This window comes from Malaclemys terrapin, chromosome 15, assembly GCF_027887155.1.
Source record: "Malaclemys terrapin pileata isolate rMalTer1 chromosome 15, rMalTer1.hap1, whole genome shotgun sequence".
Classification (NCBI taxonomy): domain Eukaryota; kingdom Metazoa; phylum Chordata; order Testudines; family Emydidae; genus Malaclemys; species Malaclemys terrapin.
The window spans coordinates 6704818-6726430 of NC_071519.1; the positions used below are offsets into that span (position 1 = coordinate 6704818).

Here is a 21613-nt window from a genome sequence, read left to right on the forward strand (position 1 = left end):
TACCATCGATTTATATAAGGGCAATAATATATTCTCTGTCTTATTCTCTATCCCCTTTTTAACGATTCCTAACATCCTATTTGCTTTTCCGACCGCCTCTGCACACTGCGTGGACATCCTAGCTTTGCGAACAGGGGCTGCTAACAGGGAGTTTCGCAAGGGAGTTCTCCAGGTGAAGGAGGAGCAATACAGCAACCTTTTGGGGTAAGTGACTGTCTGTAGTGTGTGTTTGTTTGTGTTTGAGGGTTACTTGCTGTGTGCTGAGCTTGTGTTTGTCAGTCTGTTTGTTTGTTTTGGTTGTTTGAAGGACCGTGTGCTGTGGCTGGCAGTTGGAAGCTGTGAGCTTCAAAGGAAGGTTTGAAAGCTAGAAGCCTCTGGTAAGTGGCTGAGCCTTAATCAGTGGGCGGGGCATTCATACAGGCCAGGGCTTTATAAAGCAGCGCACAAGCGACCAGGGAGCTTTGCGCACAGGGGCTGCTAACAGGGAGTTTCGCAAGGGAGTTTGGAAGGGAGCAGGAAGGGGGCGAGGGTCCCTTGCCAGTTCCATCTGTTTTCTCTTGATTCCCCTTAATACCTATAAAGCAACTACATTCTAACTGTTTGCTTAAACAACCCTTTCAGCTGAGAAGGGGGCTGCAGACGGGAGTTTGACAGAGGGAGGCTTATGATGGTTAGGAAGACCCGCAACACCTGTGCCAGCACTGCTTCTGTCTCCTCCACCTGTGCCTGTAGCCAGACAGAGTGCCTAAACATGGATGCCTCTACCCAGATCCTGGTGTGGTTTTGCAAAGACTGTAACTTGCAATTTCCACTTACTGATATCCAGGCTGGGGGGACCATCCAATGTGAAAGGTGCCTGCTGGTGGAATCTCTCAGGCAGCAGGTGGGAGAGCTACAGGAGGAGGTGGCTAGGTTGAGGAGCATCCGTATCCACGAGCAATTCCTCGACAGTGTCCATGTGGAGACAGCTGAGGTAGCTGTCCCAGTACACAGGACTGCTGATACACCACTGGTGGAGGAGGAGATGGCTCAGGGTGGACGCTGGCAGCTGGTTACTTCTGGCAGCAGGCAGTGCTCCACCCTTGCTCCGAACCCTCCTGCCGTGGTTATAGGTAACCGTTATGCTCTTCTTGATACAGGAAAGAAGGAATCACTCCCTACAGTAAAGGAGGAGAAGCCTCGTACCCCTAAGGCTGGAGAGTCTGCTGCCACCACTGCGAATAGGAAACGTAGGGTAGTGGTGGTCGGAGACTCTCTGCTGAGGGGGACGGAGGCGCCCATCTGTCGCCCTGACATTTCATCTCGGGAGGTATGCTGCCTGCCGGGGGCCCGTATCCGAGACGTTACGGAGGCATTGTCGAGGATTATCCGGCCCTCTGACTACTACCCCATGCTACTCATCCATGTGGGCACAAATGATACTGCGCGGTGTGACACTGAGCGGATCAAGAGTGACTACAGGGCTCTGGGAGCACGGGTGAAGGAGTTTGGAGCACAGGTGGTATTCTCTTCAATTCTTCCTGTTAAAGGTAGGGGCCCGGGCAGAGACAGATGCATCATGGAGGTGAATGCCTGGCTGCGAAGATGGTGTCGCCAGGAGGGCTTTGGCTTCCTAGACCACGGGATGCTATTCGAGGAAGGACTGCTAGGCAGAGATGGCGTTCACCTTTCGAGGAGAGGGAAGACCCTATTCGGACACAGACTGGCTAACCTAGTGAGGAGGGCTTTAAACTAGGTTCGACGGGGACAGGTGAGCAAAGCCCACAGGTAAGTGGGGAACATGGAGACCGGGGAAATGAGTCGGAAACAAGAGGGAGTGTGGGCTATATTGGCAGAGAGAAAGGAGAGTCAGGAAAAAACTGGGAGGAAAGATCAAACCAGTATCTTAGATGCCTATATACAAATGCGAGAAGTATGGGGAATAAGCAGGAAGAACTGGAAGTGCTAATAAATAAATACAACTATGACATTGTTGGCATCACTGAAACTTGGTGGGATAATACACATGATTGGAATGTTGGTGTGGATGGGTACAGCTTGCTCAGGAAGGATAGACAGGGGAAAAAGGGAGGAGGTGTTGCCTTATATATTAAAAATGTACACACTTGGACTGAGGTAGAGATGGACATAGGAGACGGAAGTGTTGAGAGTCTCTGGGTTAGGCTTAAAGGGGCAAAAAACAAGGGAGATGTCATGCTAGGCGTCTACTACAGGCCACCTAACCAGATGGAAGAGGTGGATGAGGCTTTTTTCAAGCAACTAACAAAATCATCCAAAGCCCAAGATTTGGTGGTGATGGGGGACTTCAACTATCCGGATATATGTTGGGAAAATAACACAGCGGGGAACAGACTATCCAACAAATTCTTGGACTGCATTGCAGACAACTTTTTATTTCAGAAGGTTGAAAAAGCTACTAGGGGGGAAGCTGTTCTAGACTTGATTTTAACAAATAGGGAGGAACTCGTTGAGAATGTGAAAGTAGAAGGCAGCCTGGGTGAAAGTGATCATGAAATCATAGACTTTGCAATTCTAAGGAAGGGTAGAAGGGAGAACAGCAAAATAGAGACAATGGATTTCAGGAAGGCAGATTTTGGGAAGCTCAGAGAGCTGATAGGTAAGGTCCCATGGGAATCAAGACTGAGGGGAAAAACAACTGAGGAGAGTTGGCAGTTTTTCAAAGGGACACTCTTAAGGGCCCAAAAGCAAGCTATTCCGCTGGTTAGGAAAGATAGAAAATGTGGCAAAAGACCACCTTGGCTTAACCACGAGATCTTGCACGATCTAAAAAATAAAAAGGAGTCATATAAAAAATGGAAACTAGGACAGATTACAAAGGATGAATATAGGCAAACAACACAGGAATGCAGGGGCAAGATTAGAAAGGCAAAGGCACAAAATGAGCTCAAACTAGCTACGGGAATAAAAGGAAACAAGAAGACTTTTTATCAATACATTAGAAGCAAGAGGAAGACCAAAGACAGGGTAGGCCCACTGCTTAGTGAAGAGGGAGAAACAGTAACAGGAAACTTGGAAATGGCAGAGATGCTTAATGACTTCTTTGTTTCGGTCTTCACCGAGAAGTCTGAAGGAATGCCTAACATAGTGAATGCTAATGGGAAGGGGGTAGGTTTAGCGGATAAAATAAAAAAAGAACAAGTTAAACATCACTTAGAAAAGTTAGATGCCTGCAAGTCACCCGGGCCTGATGAAATGCATCCTAGAATACTCAAGGAGCTAATAGAGGAGGTATCTGAGCCTCTAGCTATTATCTTTGGAAAGTCATGGGAGACGGGAGAGATTCCAGAAGACTGGAAAAGGGCAAATATAGTGCCCATCTATAAAAAGGGAAATAAAAACAACCCAGGTAACTACAGACCAGTTAGTTTAACTTCTGTGCCAGGGAAGATAATGGAGCAAGTAATTAAGGAAATCGTCTGCCAACACTTGGAAGGTGGTAAGGTGATAGGGAATAGCCAGCATGGATTTGTGAAGAACAAATCATGTCAAACCAATCTGATAGCTTTCTTTGATAGGATAACGAGCCTTGTGGATAAGGGTGAAGCGGTGGATGTGGTATACCTAGACTTTAGTAAGGCATTTGATACGGTCTCGCATGATATTCTTATCGATAAACTAGGCAAATACAAATTAGATGGGGCTACTATAAGGTGGGTGCATAACTGGCTGGATAATCGTACTCAGAGAGTTGTTATTAATGGTTCCCAATCCTGCTGGAAAGGCGTAACGAGTGGGGTACCGCAGGGGTCTCTTTTGGGACCGGCTCTGTTCAATATCTTCATCAACGACTTAGATATTGGCATAGAAAGTACGCTTATTAAGTTTGCGGATGATACCAAACTGGGAGGGATTGCAACTACTTTGGAGGACAGGGTCATAATTCAAAATGATCTGGACAAATTGGAGAAATGGTCTGAGTTAAACAGGATGAAGTTTAACAAAGACAAATGCAAAGTGCTCCACTTAGGAAGAAAAAATCAATTTCACACATACAGAATGGGAAAAGACTGTCTAGGAAGGAGTACGGCAGAAAGGGATCTAGGGGTTATAGTGGACCACAAGCTAAATATGAGTCAACAGTGTGATGCTGTTGCAAAAAAAGCAAACATGATTCTGGGATGCATTAACAGGTGTGTTGTGAGCAAGACACGAGAAGTCATTCTTCCGCTCTACTCTGCTCTGGTTAGGCCTCAGCTGGAGTATTGTGTCCAGTTCTGGGCGCCGCATTTTAAAAAAGATGTGGAGAAACTGGAAAGGGTCCAAAGAAGAGCAACAAGAATGATTAAAGGTCTTGAGAACATGACCTATGAAGGAAGGCTGAAAGAATTGGGTTTGTTTAGTTTGGAAAAGAGAAGACTGAGAGGGGACATGATAGCAGTTTTCAGGTATATAAAAGGGTGTCATAAGGAGGAGGGAGAGAACTTGTTCACCTTAGCCTCTAAGGATAGAACCAGAAACAATGGGTTTAAACTGCAGCAAGGGAGGTCTAGATTGGACATTAGGAAAAAGTTCCTAACTGTCAGGGTGGTTAAACACTGGAACAAATTGCCTAGGGAGGTTGTGGAATCTCCGTCTCTGGAGATATTTAAGAGTAGGTTAGATAAATGTCTATTAGGGATGGTCTAGGCAGTATTTGGTCCTGCCATGCGGGCAGGGGACTGGACTCGATGACCTCTCGAGGTCCCTTCCAGTCCTAGAATCTATGAATCTATGAATCTATGAATCTTTAGAGAACTATCCATGATGACTCCAAGATCTTTTTCCTGACTTGTTGTAGCTAAATTAGCCCCCGTCATATTTTATGTATAGTTGGGGTTATTTTTTCCAATGTGCATTACTTTACATTTATCCACATTAAATTTCATTTGCCATTTTGTTACCCAATCACTTAGTTTTGTAAGATCTTTTTGAAGTTCTTCACAGTCTGCTTTGGTCTTAACTATCTTGAGCAGTTTAGTATCATCTGCAAACTTTGCCACCTCACTGTTTACCCCTTCCTCCAGATCATTTATGAATAAGTTGAATCGGATTGGTCCTAGGACTGACCCTTGGGGAACACCACTAGTTACCCCTCTCCATTCTGAAAATTTACCATTAATTCCTACCCTTTGTTCCCTGTCTTTTAACCATTTCTCAATCCATGAAAGGATCTTCCCTCTTATCCCATGAAAACTTAATTTACATAAGAGCCATTGGTGAGGGACCTTGTCAAAGGCTTTCTGGAAATCTAAGTACACTATGTCCACTGGATCCCCCTTGTCCATATGTTTGTTGACCCCTTCAAAGAACTCTAATAGATTAGTAAGACACGATTTCCTTTTACAGAAACCATGTTGACTATTGCTGAACAGTTTATGTTTTTCTATGTATCTGACAATTTTATTCTTAACTATTGTTTCGACTAATTTGCCTGGTACCGACGTTAGACTTATCGGTCTGTAATTGCCAGGATCACCTCTAGAGCCCTTTTAAAATATTGGTGTTATATTAGCTAACTTCCAGTCATTGGGTACAGAAGTCCATTTAAAGGACAGGTTACAAACCTTAGTTAATAGTTCCGCAACTTCACATTTGAGTTCTTTCAGAACCCTTGGGTAAAGGCCATCTGATCCCAGTGACTTGTTAATGTTAAGTTTATCAATTAATTCCAAAACCTCCTCTAGTGACACTTCAATCTGTGACAGTTCATCAGTTTTGTCACTTACAAAAGCCGGCTCAGGTTTGGGAATCTCCCTGACATCCTCAGCCGTGAAGACTGAAGCAAAGAATCCATTTAGTTTCTCCGCAATGACTTTATCGTCTTTAAGCGCTCCTTTTGTATCTCGATCATCAAGGGGTCCCACTGGTTGTTTAGCAGGCTTTCTGCTTCTGATGTACTTAAAAAACATTTTGTTATTACCTTTGGAGTTTTTGGCTAGCCATTATTCAAACTCCTCTTTGGCTTTTCTTATTGCATTCTTGCACTTAATTTGGCAGCGTTTATGCTCCTTTCTATTTGCCTCACTAGGATTTGACTTCCACTTCTTAAAGGAAGTCTTTTTATCTCTCACTGCTTCTTTTACATGGTTGTTAAGCAATGGTGGCTCTTTTTTAGTTCTTTTATTGTGTTTCTTAATTTGGGGTATACATTTAAGTTGGGCCTATACTATGGTGTCTTTATAAAGCGCCCATGCAGCTTGCAGGGATTTCACTTTAGTCACTGTACTTTTTAACTTCTGTTTAACAAACCCCCTCATTTTTGCATAGTTCCCCCTTTTGAAATTAAATGGTCTTCCCACCACAGGGATGTTGAATGCTATTGTATTATGGTCACTATTTCCAAGCGGTCCTGTTATAGTTACCTCTTGGACCAGCTCCTGTGCTCCACTCAGGACTAAATCTAGAGTTGCCTCTCCCCTTGCGGGTTCCCGTACCAGCTGCTCCATGAAGCAGTCATTTAAAGTATCGAGAAATTTTATCTCTGCATTTTGTCCTGAAGTGAAATGTTCCCAGTCAATATCGGGATAATTGAAATCCCCCACTATTATGGAGTTCTTAATTTTGATAGCCTCTCTAATTTCCCTTAGCATTTCATCATCAGTATTACTGTCCTGGTCAGGTGGTCTATAATAGATCCCTAATGTTACATTCTTAGAGCATGAAATTTCTATCCATAGAGATTCTATGGAACATGTGGATTCACTTAAGATTTTTACTTATTTGATTCTACATTTTCTTTCACATATAGTGCCACTCACCCTCCCCCCCCTTCCCCGCACAACCTATTCTGTCCTTCCGATATATTTTGTACCCTGGAATGACTGTGTCCCGTTGACTGTCCTCACTCCAGCAGGTTTCTGTGATGCCGATTGTATCAATATCCTCCTTTATCACAAGGCACTCTAGTTCACCCATCTCATTATTTAGACTTCTAGCATTTGTGTACAAGCACTTTAAAAACTTGTCACTGTTTATTTGTCTGCCCTTTTCTGATGTGTCAGATTCTTTTTTATGTGAATGTTTATCCTCTGATCTGACCCTTACATTATCCTCTTCCATCCTCTGCTCCTGACTAGAACCTGGAGACTCTCCCCTAAGAGAAGTCTCTATCCAATCCACATGCTCCTCTGCAGCAGTCGGCTTTCTCCCATCTCCTAGTTTAAAAACTGCTCTGCAACCTTTTTAATGTTTAGTGACAGCAGTCTGGTTCCACTTTGGTTTAGGTGGAGCCCATATCTCCAGTATAGGCTCCCCACATCCCAAGTTTCCCCAGTTCCTAATGAATGAAAACCCCTCCTCTCTACACCATCGTCTCATCCACGCATTGAGACTCTGAAGCTCTGCTTGCCTACCTGGCCCTGCGCATGGAACTGGGAGCATTTCTGAGAATGCCACCACAGAGGTCCTGGATTTCAGTCTCTTCCCTAGCAGCCTAAATTTGGCCTCCAGGACGTCTCTCCTACCCTTCCCTATGTCATTGGTACCTACATGTGCTCCTCCCCAGCACTACACATAAGTCTGTCGAGATGCCTCAAGAGATCCGCAATCTTCGCACCAGGCAGACAAGTCACCATACGATTCTCCCGGTCATCACAAACCCAGCTATCTACGTTTCTAATGATCGAATCTCCCATTACTAACACCTACCTTTTCCTAGTGATTGGAGTTCCCTCCCCCGGAGAGGTAACCTCAGTGCGAGAGGCAACCCCAGCACCATCTGGAAGGAGGGTCCCAACTATGGGAAGGTTTCCCTCTGCTCCCGTTGACTGCTCTCCTTCCCTGGGCCTTTCATCCTCCTCAACAGCGCAGGGGCTGTCTGACCGGAGGTGGGACAATTCTACAGTGTCCCAGAAAGCCTCATCAATGTACCTCTCTGCCTCTCTTAGCTCCTCCAGTTCCACTACCCTGGCTTCTGAAGTCTGTACATGGTCTCTGAGGTCCTTGCACCGAATGCACACATACGCCACCCACCCACGGGGCAGGTAATCATACATGCTGCACTCAGTGCAATAAACTGGATAGCCCCCACTCTGCAACTGGGCTTCTGCCTGCATTGTCTCCTAGTTAATGAAAGGTTATTTAAGCAAGAAGTTTTGAATGTAGTTTGGTTTATAGGTTTTAAGGGGAATAAAGGGAAACAGATAGAGCCAGCAAGGAACCCCTGCTCCCTTCCCAACTCCCTTGTGAAACTCCCTGTTAGCAGCCCCTGTTCGCAAAAGCAACAGGGTGTGAATCAAACACTGGAAAAGACCAAAAACAAAGGAGCCCCTTTGGGGGGATTCCCCCTGGCACTGTCCCCAGGGCAGCTCACTCCTGCAGCAGGGGGAACAGGGAGAGTCAGGGGCTGGTTTTTCCTCTCTTTGCTCCTTATCTTGTTCACAGGAAAGTGACTCTGTACAAGGATGCTGCAGTGAGTGTGCCTAGGTGGGGGAAATCTGCCCCTGCCCCCACCCCTTCTAATTTCTCCTGACACTCTCTTCCTTTCACCAACTCCTGGTGAATCAAGATCCAAACCCCTTGGATCTTAAAACAAGGAAAAATCAATCAGGTTTTTAAAAAGAAGGCTTTTAATTAAAGGAAAAGGTAAAAGTCATCTCTGTAAAATCAGTATGGAAATTAACCTTCCAGGGTAATCAAACTTAAAGAGCTCAGAGGACTCCCCTCTAGTCTTAGGTTCAAAGTACAGCAAACAAAGATAAACACTCTAGTAAAAGGTACATTTACAAGTTGAGAAAACAAAGGAAAACTAACACGCCTTGCCTGGCTATTTACTTACAAGTTTGAAATAGGAGAGACTTGTTTAGAAAGATGTGGAGAACCTGGATTGATGTCTGGTCCCTCTCAGTCCCGAGAACGAACACACTCACCAACAAAGAACACAAACAAAAGCCTTCCCCCCCCCTCCAAGATTTGAAAGTATCCTCCTCTTTCCTAACACCCTACCCCCTTGGTTGGGAAACGTAGTCACCATCCCATTCTTGAGGGCTTTCTCTCTCCCGTGGCTGGCCCCGCTCTGCACGTGCGGGGAAGGCGGTACCAGTCAGGAAGACCTGCTTTATCCACACAAGTTACTGGACACCACAGAGAGCCAGTGGGAGCAGGTCAGACTCGCTGATAGAAGGATCCCTTCTGATCTTAGCGATGGCAGCAGCTCTGGGCCCCGCACACCCGGGAAGCAGAGCTGGGGGGGGGGGGGCACTGTGCAGTCAGGTACCTGCCCAGCCCCAAGGTCTCAGCCACCTGGAGTCACAGCTCAGGAGTTACCGTCAGCAGAGTCCGGGGCGGTTTCTAGCCGGAGAAGGTCCCCCCCGGCCGGCCACGGAGGGGTTAATGACGGGCTCTCCCCAGCACAGACCCCGCTGGGGAAGCAGCAACTGCTCAGCTCCCAGGTCACGATGGAGGCAGCAGCGTCTGGTCTTTCAGGAGTTGCGCGGGGTCTGATGCTCTCGGTTCTTTGTTCTCCCGGCTCCTGCCTCCTTCCTCCCGGCACCCACCGCTCCCAGCTGTTACAGCCCCTTCCTGTGCCCTGCAAACCCCACCCGGGCTGCCGCGCTCGCCGGGGCTGTCTGCAGTGGCTGGGACTCGTCCCTGCTCCACTGACACCATCTGCCTAGCCGGGCACTGCACGGGAGGGAGGGGGACCAGAGCTCCGCATGCGCAGAGGCAGAGCTCACAGAAGCTGCATTTCCTAGAGCACCTGGCACGTGCTTTAGGCTGGGGGCGGAGTGTGATCAGCTGCTGGGTGAGTGCCCCGCTGCTACTTCTCCATTGTGATCTGGGAGCTCAGGCAGAGCAGGAGGGTCTGTGCTGGGGACACCTTCATTACTCTGCCCTGCCCGGCTCCCGCTGGAGCCACCCTGGGCTCTGCCCGCCCTGTTGCGGAACTGCAGCCTCCAGGTACCGGAGCAAGTGCCGGGGGGACCGGGTATCTCGCAGCGCCGGGATCTGCTCCCTGGGGGCAGCGCCCGCGGGAGACTCGGAGCTGCTGTCCCAGCAGGAGCCCAACAGCCCGCCTGTCCCACCCCGGCTCTGCCCTGGGGCACCACGAGGGCTCCCAGGGGGAGGGGACCAGCCCCCACTGGGGTCCCTGTGTGTGGCTGTGCCGGGGCTGCCGGGCGGGGGGAGAAGTGAGACTGGGCTGAGGGGGAGGGGGAAGACCTGGGGAAAGGGGCAGATGGAAAATGTCTGTGCAGCCCAGACATGGCAGAGGAAGGAGAAGAGCAGGTGACCCCGAGGAGCGGGGAGAGAAAGGGGGGCTGAAATCCCCTCGGATTTACCACTGCCCCTTCCCGTGGGGATTCCCCATCCTCTCCCGTCCTGTCCCCTTTCTCTCTAGAGAGCAACAAGCAACAGCCATGGTGATTCCCCCACCCCCTTCCCTCAAATCCCTGAGAAGGTCTCTGTTCTCCTACATCGATTGTTACTCATTTTCTCTCCACTTCACCAATGTCCAGTTCAAATCTCAGGTTTGGGGTGTTTCCCCCCCATTTTTACCTGCAGTGATTTGTCCTTGTTTAGTTGGGAAATCGTTCCCCTGAGTGATTTCTGAAATGGGAAGTGGGTTAATGCCAGAGGTTGGGAGATCCCTGAGACACGGATAACTCTGGACTGGGGCAGAGGAGGGGCACTCTCTGCTGGCAACAGGGCATAGAAAAGCCCAGGAAGGGAAGGAAGGAGCAAGCGTCCCCCATGGAGATCATAGAATCATAGAACATCAGGGTTGGAAGGGACCTTAGGAGATCATCTAGTCCAACCCCCTGCTCAAAGCAGGACCGATCCCCAGACAGATTTTTATCCCAGTTCCCTAAATGGCCCCCTCAAGGATTGAACTCACAACCCTGGGTTTAGTAGACCAATGCTCAAAACCACTGAGCTATCCCTCCCCCCACCAAAAAAATGGAGATCTCCTAGAACTGGAAGGGACCTTGAAAGGCATCAAGTCTAGCCCCCTGCCTTCACTAGCAGAACCAAGTACCAATTTTGCCCCAGATCCTTAAGTGGCCCCCTCAAGGATTGAACTCACAAACCTGGGTTTAGTAGGCCAATGCTCAAACCACTGAGCTATCCCTGCCCCCAATCTAATAGTAGAAGAGTTTTTAAAATATATGTAAAGACAGGGCCGGCTCTGGCTTTTTGGCCACTCCAAGAAAAAAAAACAAAAAAAAAACGGGGCAGCCAGAACGGCAAAGCAAAAAAAAAAACCCCAAAAAATAACCTGCGGCGCGACCGAAGCGTCGGTGCAGGGGGACCGGCTGGGGGGGGAAAAGAGGGGGAAGGAGAGCGGGCAGGAGAGAGAGAGAGAGAAGGGGGCGGCCAGGGCTACAGCAGGGGCACTGCCACGCGGCCCCTCCCGCTGCGCCGCCTCCTGCTGCGAGGGCTCCGCTCCGGTCAGCGGGGAGGGAAGGAAGAGGACTGCCCTGCAGGACGCTCTGGTTCTCTGCGCCGCCGCCCCCTACAGGGCGGCCAAAGCGGAACAAGAACAACAACAACAACAAAAAAGCGGCCGTGCCGCCCTAGGATTGGGCAGAATGCCGCCTCCAACAATCTGCCGCCCCAAGCACCAGCTTGCTCAGCTGGTGCCTGGAGCCGGCCCTGTGTAAAGAGAACATTTACCGGTCTGCAGCACTGCTGTAGCCTTGATAGTTCCAGGATATGAGAGAGACGGGATAGGTGAGCTAACCCTTAAATGCCCACTTCATTTTAAGTCAGAGGTGGGCAAACTATGAACTGGGGGCCACATCCAGCCCTCCAGATGTTTTAATCCGTCCCTTGAGCTACCGCTGGGAAGTGGGGTCTGAGGCTTGTCCCGCTCTGGCGCTCCAGCTGTGGAGTGGGATCAGGCTCTTGCGCCACTCCGCACGGCTCCCAGAAGCAGCGGCATGTCCCCACCCCGGCTCCCATGTGTAGGGGCAGCCAGAGGACTCCGCACGCTGCCCCCACCCCAAGCGCTGTCCCCCCAGCTCCCACTGGCCAGGAACCACAGTCAATGGGAGCTACAGGGGTGGCGCCTGCAGACAGGGCAGCGGGCAGATCCCGGGCTACCCCTATGCGTAGGAGCCGCAGGGGGGGACATGCCTGGCTGCACCTCCACGCAGGAGCCGGAAGGGGGACATGCCGCTGTCTCTGGGAGCTGCTTGAGGTAAGCACTGCCCAGAGCCTGCACCTGACCGCTTCCTGCGCCCCTTCCCCAGCCCTGAATTCCCCTCCCACCCTCCGAACCCCTCGGTCCCAGCCTGGAGCATCCTCCTGCACCCCCAACCCCTCATCCCCAGCCCCAACCCAGAGCCAGCACCCCCAGCCACAGCCCTCCTGCCCCCCAACCCCCAATTTTGTGAGCATTCATGGCCTGCCATACGATTTCCATACCCAGATGTGGCCCTCAGGCCAAAAAGTTTGCCCACCCCTGTTTTAAGTGGTCTCCTGCAGCATATGTGAACAACTTGTATTTAGCTTAGACACTCTGGTTACCTTCCCCAGACCTGAAGAAGAGCTCTGTGAAGCTTGAAAGCTTGTACCTTCCACCAACAGCAGTTGGTCCAATAAAAGGCATTACCTCAAACATCTAGTCTCTGCCATATCCTATTACCTGTATTTTGTATGTATAAAGCTTCCAACTTTAAAAACCTAAATTGAAGCAAAGTGTCTAACTAGTTAAATTGTCAGGCAGACTGAGGTGTCATATGATGCAAAAAATTAAACAGAATATGTATTTTGAACAGTCTTTAATTCATGTAAAAGTCTATTTTAAACTGTACACATTTTAATACTTACAAAATGATATCTTCACATCTTTGGAGTCATGTGTTACACAATACGCTCCATAACCAGACATCAAACCAAAGAAGAGACCAGCAGCCAAAGAGACTATACTTCCTGCAGTAAACCATTAAGGAATATGAAAATGAAAATGTGAGGAACAACTGAAAAAACAGACTACAGAATATTCTTCTTCTTCTTCTTCTCATTATTATTAGACAATTTACTATTTTGCTGCTACAACTAAAATCTGAGATGAACTGGAGTTTTCCCACATTTTGGCTATGAATTACTCTGGAAAAGAATAATTTTTACTATGTAATGTTTCAATGAGTAGGTCTTGTATAACAGCCTGATAAGAATAAAGTTCCAATGCTGGGTATTGTGAAGTCCATACCCCAGGTTCTCTATTGAGTTCTGTTTTAGGGTATGTCTACACTAGAAACACTATGGCGGCACAGCTGCAGAGACAAAAGGGGTTCTTCCATTACTATAGTACAGTGATCCCCAAACTTTTTACCTAACGCCACCCCTTACTCTGGTCCATGCTCCCCCACCCAGGGCAGGGAGTGGGGCCACGGCTCCGGGAGGGGAGGGACGTGGACAGGGGTAAGGAGGCCAAGGCTGGGACCACAACTGGGGGCGGGAGTGGAGCCCTGGGTGCAGGGCTGGGAGCTGGGACCCCGGGCCGGCAGCTGGGACCAGGGCCAGGAGCGGAGCTGGGTCACACTCCCTTCCCTCCCCTCCCCGCCCCCTATGGGGACTGGCCCATACTGCAGCCATGCCCCTTCTCCCCCGCAGCCCGCGCCACTTCCTGCAGCTCCCATTGGCTGGGAACGGCGAACTGCAGCCACTGGGAGCTGTGGGCAGCCGTGCCTGCGAACGGTCAATGTAAACAAACTGTCTCGCGACCTGCCAGCAGATTACCCTGATGGGCTGCAGGTTGTCCACCACTGATCTAGACAGCAGAAGCAGTAATTCTTTCCTGACTTGGTCTGAACTACTTGTCAGGATCTGATTCATGTAGCCATTTACACTTGTGCGAAGTGGATTTAAAATACCATCATTCTGGTTTAGGAGCAATTTATCCCCACTTTGCATTGATGTAAATGACTTCACAAGGTGTAAGACAGTACAGTCCTGAGCTGGCAGGGAAAACAGAAGCAGGGGTAGTCTTGGTATGTCAAGTGGCAGCTTCCAAGGGGGTTTCTGTGATCTAACCCGTCACAGCTGTCTTCAATGACTCGAGAGCATGAGCACCATTCTCAGGCAGACTGGTAAAAAGCAGAGAACAAACACCAAATTTGGTTGTGAGGTCTCTATGTAGATTTCACCAACCAAGTACCCAGTGTAAATGCTTCAGGCACAGTAACAGCATTAACATGGAATCACAGACAGGCCCCTTGGGTCATCCCATATATCTCACCACACAGGTGAGCTCACCTTTGTGACAGATAGTCCCTTACACCAGGGGTTCTCAACCTTTTTCTTTCTGTGGTCCCCCCAACATGCTATAAAAACTCCATGGCCCACATGGGCCACAATAACTGGTTTTCTGCATATAAAAGCCAGGGCTGGCATTAGGGGGTAGCAAACAGGGCAACTGCCTGGGGCCCTATGCCACAGGGGTCCACACAAAGCTACATTGCTTACACTTTGGCTTCAGCCCCGGGTAATGGGATTCAGGGGCCCGGACTTCACCCCATGCGCTGGGACTTCAGTTTTCTGCCCTGGGCCTCAGCGAGGCTAATTCTGGCCTTGCTTGGCAGCCCCCCTGATAACTTCTCGTGGCCCCCCAGGGGGCTCCAGACTCCTGGTTGAGAACCACTGCCTTACACCACGAATCTCAGCAATGTTCAGGTTACTGCCAGTCCCAAAGGACCAGTCACTTCCTTAGGTGAATTGAATCTTAGATCTCACAACAAAGACAACACTTGTAGCCAGTCCTGTCATAACCTGCATTATGATTTATTTAAGAGGAAACGAGAGTTGTTTACAAAGTTAAAAGCAGGTAATCATATAGATGCAGACAAGTTAGTCTTAAATTTCAAAAGGTAATAAAAACTTCTATAATAAGCAAGCCCTGCATATTCTTTAGGACTAATCCCAGCTAAGTAGCTGGGGATCTCTTGCTTATGCCTATAAACTTTGCCCTCCACAGTCCAAGCAGCATACAGATAATCAGTTCGTTCTGTATGGGGTTTTTATGCCCTTCCTGCCATGTGCTCTGAGCTGCAAACTCCGCTAATGGGAAGTCAAGAGCACAACAACAGTCTTTTGTCTTCTTTAACATCCCATAATAGTCTATCTGGTGTTGATGAACCTCTCCTGTCAGGCAGGATGTAATGCATTCTGTTGCCAATCAGCACTTCCCCTGTCTGGTGATTTACATAGCCACAGAGGCTCACAATGCAACTGGTTAGATATTAACCCAGGCAGCAACTCAATAAAGCATTCAATAAAGTTTAAACACATTCTTATAATTCTAATACCTGTTTTAACAATACTAACACACATGGGTCAGACTGATTCCAGCTATGCATTTGTCCATGTTCAGTTAAGACATGGGGGCTTTTTCAAGAGCTAACACCTCATCTGCCAGTGTCACGGGCAGGATGGGTAGGGATGTTGTCTCTAGCCTCTGTTTGCCAGAAGCTGGGAATGGGTGACAGGGGATGGATCACTCGATGATTCCCTGTTCTGTTCATTCCCTCTGAGGCACCTGGCATTGGCCACTGAGCTAGATGGACCATTGGTCTGATGCAGTGGGCCGTGCTTATGTTCACAGTTTCTATGAGGAGTATCTACTCATTTGGACTCACTGGGGAGCCACAGAAAGAAACAAGGTGTGCTGAGGCAAGGAGACCCAGTCTCAGAGCCCTCAGGGTCATGCTTGCCAAAAGCTAAAACTAGGTCCAGCTCATGAAAGGGGACACTCCCAGGAAAGACTGTTTAAAGGCTGGAGCATCAAACAACTTAGTAAACCTGAGACTGTTGCCTTGGGGACAATGACAGGGAGAATCCCCCAAAGTGACTCCTTTGATTCTCCTCTTCTGTGGCCTTTGGTTTATAGAATCATAGAACTGGAAGGGACCTCGAGAGGTCATCTAGTCCAATCCCCTGCACTCAAGGCAGGACTAAATATTCTCTAGACCAGTGGTCCCGAACCTTTTTCGTCTGGTGGGCGCCGGACAACGAGCCACCTCTTGATGACGCTGTTTCTCGGCGGCATTTCAGCGGATGCTTATCCACTGGCCAGTATGCGGGTGCACATAGATGCCCTGGTGGGTGCATTGGGGACCAGTTCTCTAGACCATCCCTTGAGAGGTGTTCGTCCAGCCTGCTCTTAAAAATACCCAATGATGGAGATTCCACAACCTCCCTAGGCAATTTATTTCAGTGGTTAACCACTCTGACAGTTAGGAAGTTTTTCTTAATGTCCGACCTAAACTGCCCTTGCTGCAATTTAAGCCCATTACTTCTTCTCCTATCCTCAGAGGTTAAGAAGAACAATTTTTCTCCCTCCTCCTTCTAACAGCCTTTTATGTACTTGATCACAGTTTTCATGTCCCCGCTCAGTCTTCTCTTCTCCAGACTAAACAAACAAATTTTCAATCTTCCCTCATAGGTCATGTTTTCTAGACCTTTAATCATTTTTCTTGCTCTTCTCTGGACTTTCTACAATTTGTCCACCTCTTTCCTGAAATGTGGGGCCCATAACTGGACACACTGCTTCAGTTGAGGCCTAATCAGCACGGAGTAGAGTTGAATAATTACTTCTCGTGTCTTGCTTACAATACTCCTGCTAATGCATCCCAAAATGATGCTTGCTTTTTCTGCAACAGTGTAACTCTGTTGACTCTCATTTAGCTTGTGATCCACTATGACCCCAAGATCCCTTTCCGCAGTACTCCTTTCTCGGCAGTCATTTCCCATTTTGTATGTGTGCAACTGATTGTTCCTTCCTAAATGAAGTACTTTGGATTTGTCCTTATTGAATTTCATCCTATATACTTCAGACCATTTCTCCAGTTTGTCCAGATCATTTAGAATGTTAATCCTATCCTCCAAAGCACTTGCAGCTCCTCCCAGCTTGATATCCTCCACAAACTTGATAAGTGTAAGAGAGAGAGACTGTTACTGGGAGGGTTTCACCATTTCTCAGAGGGTTTCACCTTGGTGGGAGGGGGCTAGGCCTGTACTGGAATAAGGTCACTCTGTGCTTCACAGTGTAGCAGAACCTAGAATGTCCATTAGCAGGGAAAAATCCGGGGGGAATCAGCTTGTGGAATGGACAAAAGCCCCATCTGAATGCTCTCACATTGCCCTTCTCACACTGGCAGGCTACAGAATAACATCCACGTTTCACTCCAGATCATCCTATCCTCCCAAGGGGAAGGAAATGGCTACAATGGAGCTGGCTCAGGTAAGGGATTCTCAGGGAGCTGGTGGTGGGTTCTGCTTGGAGGGAGAGGAGCAGTAAAGGCATAGGAGGGTGGGAGCTGCTAGAGGTGGTGGGAGGCAGGAAATATCTCGGGTGGAGAAAGGGAGGGGACAGCATGTGACAAATCTGCTGAGACTTGTGTAATCTAGGGTGTAATGGTTGTCACCCCTGGAGTGCAGTCTGGGGGGCTTCTGGGAAGCGCTGTGCTCTCTAACCCTCAAGCAGGGCTGGCCCTTTTCACACTGTTTTGCTGGAGTTTCAGCTAGCCTCTCCAGGCCTTGTTATCACCCAACACGACAGCAGGTGGTGCCATACACTCAACTAAGCTACCTGAGTGCTTTACCTAAGCCACTCAAGGACAGATAGAAGACAACAGCCAATTTCCCAGCGATAAGTGATAGCAAATAGATCAAAGCAGATTACTTAGCAAATAACCAAAAACTCAAACTAAGCCTAACATACTAGATCAGACGTGGGCAAACTACGGTCCGTGGGCCACATTTGGCCCATGGGACACTCCTGCCCAGCCCCTGAGCTTCTGGCCCGGGAGGTTAGCACCTGGCCCCTTCCCTCCTGTTCCCCCTCCCCCGCAGCCTCAGCTCTCCCCACTGCCAGTGCAATTCTCTGGGTGGTGGAGCTGTGAGCTCCTGGGGCAGTGCTGCTGCAGAGCCCGGCCTGACCTTGTGCTCTATGCTGCATGGTGTGTGGCTGTATCACCGCCACCCACCAGTGCTCCAGACAACATGGTAAAGGGGCAGGGAGCAGGGGGGGGTTGGATAGAGGCAGAGGAGTTTGGGGTGTTGATCAGGGGCTGGGGGTGTGGATGGGGTCAGGGCGGTCAGAAGGTGGGGAACAGGGGGTGTTGAATGGGGGTAGAGGTCCAGGGGGCAGTCAGGAAGGTGGGAGGGGTTGGATGGGGCAGCGGGGAGAGTCGGGGTGGGGGTTCTGGGGGCAGTCAGGGGACAGGGAGCAGGGGGTGGATGGGGCAGGGGTCCAGGGGGACCATCAGGGAACAGGGGGTGTTGGATGGGCCAGGAGTCCCGGGGACGGGCCATCGGGGACGAGACGCGGGAGAGGCAGATAGCAGGTGGGGGCTGGGCCATACCCCCCTCCCCTAATCGGCCCTCCATACAATTTCCAAAACCTGATGCGGCACTCATGCCAAAAAGTTTGCCCGCCCCTGTACTAGATGGATAGAATTTGAATTAGCAATTTCTCACCCTGACTGATGATTGAAGCAGTCCACCAAGTTTCCATACACAAACTGGAAATCCCTTTACCCTGGGACCAGCATATCCCCCAATTCAGTCTTTCTTCCTCAGGTGCTTCCAGGAGTTCTCTTGTCTGGGAAATGATGCCAAGAGATGATGTCACACCCGACCTTATGTAGCTTTTCCATATGATGGGAACCATTTGTTGCAAACTCAGTTCCCAGTTCAATTTGTGGAAAAATACAGGTAGCAAAATGGAGTTCAGTGTATGTGGTCTGGTCACATGCCCTAGCATGCTCTGCTAAGTCATAGTAGCCATGACTCATAGGCTGCCTGAAACCTTCACAGGAGGGCTAAGCTCTTCCATGGTCCTTTGTCTTTGTTGATGAGCCATAGCATTGTCTGGCTTCTTCATTGTTGTACCTGAAAGGCTAGTTGTGGGTGTTACCCAGAGTAAGCACATTTGAAATATAGATACAGAGTCAATATCCATAACTTCAGATAAAAACATGATCCATGCACACAAATAGGATAATCATATTCAATAAATCATAACTTTTCCAATGACATCGCACATGACACATCTTGCAGAAAATGCATCATAATTATGTCCTACTCATACCACTATGCTGAATATGGGTTGTAGTGTCGGATAGGGCCTAATTTCAAGGCACAGGAGTTGGGAATGGAACTTCCCCTCTTTGTGGAACAGGAAATTGCCCTCCAGCCAGGGCTGGGAAAACTTCCCAGACTCCCAGTGCTGGAGCCTGAATCTACTGACACTTCATTAGTTACTACCACCCCCAATCTTTCTGGCAACTGTAAACTTTATCAGTGATTATTTTATATTCTCTTCTAGGTCATTGATAAGAATGTTAAATAGCACAGGGCCAAGAACCAATCCTTGCGGGAACCCGCTAGAAAGAAATCCACTCAACCATGCTTCCCCATTTACAATCACAGTTTTTAAGCTATTTAATGTATGCTGTGTGTATTTTGTATCTTTCTAGTCAAAATATTGTGCTGAACCAACTCATATGCCTTACAGAAGTCTAGGTATATTATATCAGTACTATTATCTGCAACCAAACTTTTGATCTCATCCAATAAGGATATCCAGTTAGTTTGATAGGATCTATTTTCTCTAAACCTTTGTTAGTGGGCACTAATTATATTACCCTCCTTTAATTCTTTATTAATGAAATAGTGTATCGGCTGCTCCATTCTCTTGCCCAGTATCAATTTCAGACTAACACTCTTGTAATTAGCTGCTTCATCTCTTTTATACTTTTTAAATATTGGCACAGCATTAGCTTTATTCCAGTCTTGTGGAATTTCCCCAGTGTTCCAAGTCATAATTAAATCAACGTTAACAGTCCACCACGCTCCTCCACCTGGTCTTTCAAAACTCTAGTTATCTGCACCCACTGATTTAAACATGTCTAACTTTAACAGCTGCTGTCCTCGTGAGCTATTGTTGGAATGGAAAGACTGTCAGCGTCAACATCTTATGATATGAGTTACATCATCTGTTTTTCTCCAAATCCAGAAGAGAAATATTTATTGAACACTTTTACCTCTTCTGCATTATTTTCGATAATTCTGCCATTTCCATCTAGTAATTTACCACTACCATTGTTAGGGATTAATGTTGTACTTAATATACTTTTAAAAACTTCCTTCTTATTTTCATTGATTGGTGGTTGATTTCTGATAGCTTCCTTACCAATTTTCTACAATGCTGACCTTCTAACTTCTTTACTATTGACTTCCCCTTTCTTCCATATATTTTATTTGGAGAGTGTTGGGATTCCAACCAGGGAGCCACCAGCAGGGTCCAGAGACAGCCCCATCTCTATATCAAGCTCTGGCTAGTAGGTATGTGATGACCCTGCCTCCGTCTGGAAGACACAAAGGTTCTCTCTTTCTACCCTCTGATGTCTCCTGGCTGCTCTAAGCAAGATGGGGTGTGTCATAACTATAAAGGGAAGGGTAACAGCTGTCCTGTGTACAGTACTATAAAATCCCTCCTGGCCAGAGACTTCAAAATCCTTTTCCCTGTAAAGGGTTAAGAAGCTCAGGTAACCTGGCTGGCATCTGACCTAAAGGACCAATAAGGGGACAAGATACTTTCAAATCTTGGGGGGGGGGAGGTTTTTGTTTGTGTTCTTTGTTTGGGAGTGTGTTCGCTCTCGGGACTGAGAGGGACCAGACATCAATCCAGGTTCTCCACATCTTTCTAAACAAGTCTCTCCTATTTCAAACTTGTAAGTAAATAGCCAGGCAAGGCATGTTAGTTTTCCTTTGTTTTCTCAACTTGTAAATGTACCTTTTACTAGAGTGTCTATCTTTGTTTGCTGTACTTTGAACCTGAGACTAGAGGGGAGTCCTCTGAGCTCTTTAAGTTTGATTGCCCTGTAAGGTTAATTTCCATACTAATTTTACAGAGATGACTTTTACTTTTTTCTTTAATTAATAGCCTTCTTTTTAAGAACCTGATTGATTTTTCCTTGTTTTAAGATCCAAGGGATTTAGGTCTTGATTCACCAGGAGTTGGTGGGAGGAAGGAGGGGGGATGGTTTATTTCTCCCTGTTGTAGATCCCAGGGGGGTTGGAACTGTATTCACCAGGAGTTGGTGGGAGGAAGGAGGGGGAATGGTTAATTTCTCCTTGTTTTAAAATCCAAGGGGTTTGGATCTGTATTCACCAGGGAATTGGTGAAGGTTTTTCAAGGCTTCCCAGGGAGGGAAAAATTGAAATGGTGGCAGCGGAACCAGAGCTAAGCTGGTAGTTAAGCTTAGAAGTTTTCATGCAGGCCCCTACATTTGTACCCTAAAGTTCAAAGTGGGGATCCAGCCTTGACAGGGTGGGACTCTGTTAACATGTGCCTCCCGGAGTTCCGTTTACCTGGTGCTGCTGTTCCATGAATAATGGAGTTGTGAGTGGGGCAGCAGGTACTGAGTTTTGGACTCTTTCTCTTTCAGGAGCCGGTGACCTTTGAGGAGGTGGCTGTGTATTTCACCAGGGAAGAGGGGGCTCTGCTGGACCCCACTCAGAGAGCCCTCTACAGGGATGTCATGCAGGAGAACTATGAGATGATGGTCTTGCTGGGTAAGGAGTTCTGTCCCCTCGATTATTAGAAGCTGTCTCTAAAGAACCTGAGTAGTAATAACTTTATACCTTTATTCATCATACAAGTTTT

The 21613-nt window shown here is 48.0% G+C and overlaps 1 protein-coding gene across 1 annotated transcript in view; it reads right to left on the minus strand.

The window, feature by feature from the left end:
* Nucleotides 1-9605, minus strand: part of LOC128822988 (zinc finger protein 436-like) — a 30266-nt gene extending 20661 nt beyond the window's left edge. The window contains exon 1 of the mRNA XM_054004950.1: nucleotides 9265-9605. The gene's annotated coding sequence lies outside the window, so the exon portion shown is untranslated. The remainder of the gene's footprint in view (nucleotides 1-9264) is intronic.
* Nucleotides 9606-21613: the final 12008 nt, after the last annotated feature.